The following is a 4258-nucleotide window of genomic DNA, read 5'->3' on the forward strand; positions in this document are numbered from 1 at the left end:
CCTCATCACAAGACTTTAACTGCAAAGCAATCTTGATGTGGACGATGCATGACTTCCCAGGCTATGGTGAGTATTCAGGTAAGCATTTCACTTCTAATTATGAGTAGGCAAAGGATGTGGCACCCTAAACCCACCTTCAACTCTTAATTGCATCTATTGTTCAGGTCTCACTACATCGGGTTGCCATGCATGTTCTGTTTGTGGTCCTTTGCTTGTTGCCTCACGGGCAGACGCATTGAATAAGGTCATCTATGAGAATCACCATCGATTTCTCCCACCTGATCATCTTAGATATGTTGCCCCTTGGAATGAAGTCCTCCCACAATCACTCATAGCGGGAGATTGGATGAGAATTTGGGACAGTTCCACGACTCCTCCACCACTTGGCATGAGCCGGCGGTAAGGGTTTGTAACTATTGTGTGCTATATTGGTTGGAAATAAAGATTGCCCGATAACACCAGCTTTTGTTTAGATACTCCATCTTTTATTGTTTACCATATTGGTCTCACCTCAAGATCAATCACCTGCTTGATCCCATGCATATCTTCAAGAATGTGGCATCTACCATTTGGGAACATTTGAATGGGACATGAGATTCCGTAGGCATAAGGGAGGATCTACGTACCACAGGGAGGATGCGTGAAGCTTGGCCACAAGAGAGACCAAATGGGCATGTTTTTTTACCTCGTGCACCGTGGAGGTTATCAAAGCTAGAGATGGTGGCAGTGAAGCGTGCTATTACTACAATTCGTACTCCCACTGGATGCATGAGGTGTTTGAAGGGGGCCTTTACAAAGAGCAAGAAAAGAGGTGTAGAGCAATTATATGGCTTGAAATCTCATGATTGGCACAAGATGCTCCAAGTAAGTATTTTATGTGCATATAATATCTTTTTCCTTTCAAATTTGTGAGTGAATTAGAAGCAACTAATCAACCATTCCTCGTGTGTTTAGTTCATACTACCTACTAGCATTTCTCGTAGTGCATCGAAGGACATGAAAGATTGTATTTACAAGATGGGCGAGCTTGTGAGGTACTTTACATGATACAAAATGTGATGCGTATCAATGCTCCATGCAAGGTGTTCATATTGCTAATATGGTGTACTTTTTCATTTCTAGGTATGTGAGCTCAAAGGAAATAGATCCCACCATGCTTGAGAATGCTCGAGTTATGTTAGTGGAGGTGGTTTGTTTAGTGGAGGAGACATTTCCACGTTCTATTCTCACAAGCCAACTACATCTCATAGTGCATTTGGTGGATGAGATTGCTATATGCGGTACTATACATGCACGATGGTTGTTCTTCCTCGAGCGCTTCATGAAGACCTGGAAGGGTTTCGTGAGACAAAATGCAAGACCCGAAGGTAGCATGGCCGAGGGTTGGTTGGTACAAGAGTCACTTGTATATATTTCTGAGTTTCTTGTTGATGTGGATAGCTCTCTCCCACGACTATGGAGAGATGATGAAGACCTAAGGATGACCTCTATTGTGCCTCAAGGGAAAGGACGCAACAAAGTAATAGACACGGAGTTGCTTAATAATATCAACCTCTATTGCGTGCTTAATAGTGATGTGATGAAAAGATGGGTGACAAAATATGAGGATGCAAAGGCAAGAAGACAAGAAGAAAGGGCCCTCTTTTGTACACACCACCACGGATCTCGTGTGCGATACCCTCAGTATCTAAGAGCACTTCCAAAGGATATTCATGTGGATTGGCTACTTGACGAAATGGAGAAAGCAGAGAAAGACAAGGGGATGCATATCACAATGGAAGAATGGGAGTATGCTAGGGGATGCATGAGCAAGGTCAGTATATAGAATGTTATGCATAAGTTAGGAGCTTTCAATAATTTAGATTGCTTATTTAATTGATTTTGTCTTGGTGTAGTGCACTATGTTCAATGCTATATGGTGTCAGGGCAAGCATTTTTGAACACAATGGATTGATGATAAGAGAAACACACAAGATTGCGGCATCATTGCTAGCTTTGAGGGAGCCAATGGAGCCATGGATGATTATTGTGGCATAATCTAAGATATTATTAAGCTTGACTTTCGACGCTTCTTTGTGTATGTTTTGGATGTAAAGTGGTTTAAGGACGTGGTGGAAAGAGGCCCTAATGCAACAATCAAACGCCATGCAAGTGGCTTTGTAACTATTGACTCAACAAAGTTTTGGCAAAGTAAGAAGGACACACTAGTACTACCGCAACAATGTGAACAGGTACTGTACACACATATAAAAATACTCACTTTTAAATATTTGATACCTTCGATGCAAGGAAAATAACATGATTGTATTTGTGTTTGAATTAGGTTGTCTATCAACCAATGGTGGATAATAACAGATGGTGGCATGCCATACCTATTATGCCACGTTCCAAAGTGATGTATAGTACATTTATGAATATGGAGCGTATGGAGGATGATCATGGCCATGGAGGTGATGATGACCGTGATACGAGAGAGGAGGATGATCATGAGATAGGAGATGTACAGATATTGAGGCCATTACCCGTGAGGATGAGCCTACCATTGGTGATACTGATTTCGATGAGCACATGAGTAGCACAAGTAGTAGTGGGTTGAATGTATTTGTAGATCTAAACACTTGTTTGGATTTTGAAGTAGATAGTTTGGCAAGGGTTGATCTCATTGAGGATGAGATTGAACCGTAGCCCATCATTGATACTGGCTAAACTATTTTACATATTGTCTCATTCTCCTCACCTCACTTAGTTTTTGTATATGTGGGTTTGCAAAAAAGCATTGATGTTTTTGTTAAAATTATGTGCTTTGGTAATCATGGAAAGCAGTGATGTACATTTACCAGCCTACACCAAAATCTCACTTTTTGTATTCTCTGTTTTGCATCTAAATACGCGTCTAATTCTCAGTGTAGACGCACTAATAGACGTGCTAATACACGCGTAAATAGACACGCTGTTAGACACAGTGTTAGATTCTCAGTGTAGATGCACTAATAGACGCGCTAATTCTCAGTGTAGACGCACTAATAGACGCGCTAATACACACGTAAATAGACACGCTGTTAGACACAGTGTTAGATTCTCAGTGTAGACGCGCGAATAGACGCGTCAATACACGTGCAAATGAACGCGCTATTAGACACGTTGTTAGACGCGCTCGTAATTTCTCTATTCAAGCAATGCCTATAGACGCGCCCGCTATTTTGCGCGTCTATCAACAAGCGCGTCTATAGTTGCTTTGTGTTGTTGTGTACCTCTTCCTCTCATGATGGCTATACCTCACCCTTTGTCCTCTCACAAAGTCTCCTCTCAAGTCTCCTCCCAAGTCTCCTCCCAAAGGACAATTCCTCACAAGGTAATATGTATCCCACTTGTCTCTCCCACCTCTTCATATATTCATGGTTTTTGAATGGTATGTTTAGAATTAGGGTTTTTGATTGGTATTCTCTTCAGTTTGTCTTTCTCTCTCTCTCTCTCATGCATAAGCTTCTTATGTTTAAATTTTTGAATGCTATTCTCTTCTCTCTCTCTCTCTCTCTCTCTCTCTCTCTCTCTCTCTCTTTCTTATGTTTAAATTTTTTGAATGCTATTCTCTTCTCTCTCTCTCTCTCTCTCTCTCTCTCTCTTTCTTATGCATAAGCCTAAGAGGCTTATGCATAAGAGGCTTATACTTAAACCTCCTTATGCCGCATAAGGCTTAAACCTCCTTGTGTATCCATGCTATTCACACTTTTAGGGTTTTGTATTACTAATTCTTTTCTCAACTTTTTGTTCTATTTTGTAGGTCTTATAATCCTCTCTTTCAACTTCACCAAAAAGAGGTAAATGCTTTTCTCTTTCCTCTCTTTTTGATTTTATATGTATGCATTAGGTTCTTAGGGATTTTGTATGTATGCATTACTAATCCTTTCCTCACCCTTTTGTTGGTTTTGTAGGTCTTCTAATCTTCTCTTTCAACATCACCAAAAAGAGGTAAGTGCTTTCCTATTTTTTCTCTTTTTCCTATCTTTTTATCCTCTCTTTCCTCTATTTTTATCTACCAAAAAGAAGGGTTTTATTTTGTAGGTCCTCTATGCATAGAGCTTAATCTATGAATAGAACTCTAATCGTAGAGCTTAATGCATAGATTAAGTTCTATGTATGCATTCATAATGCATAGAGATCTATGCATAGATTAAGCTCTATGCATAGAGCTCTATGCATGCATTAAGCCTATGCATAGAGCTTAATCTTTTCGATTTTGTATGTATGCATTAGGGCT

This window comes from Cibotium barometz, chromosome 40 (assembly GCF_041138505.1).
Source record: "Cibotium barometz isolate CiBa-2024 chromosome 40, ASM4113850v1, whole genome shotgun sequence".
In the NCBI taxonomy this organism is placed as follows: domain Eukaryota; kingdom Viridiplantae; phylum Streptophyta; class Polypodiopsida; order Cyatheales; family Cibotiaceae; genus Cibotium; species Cibotium barometz.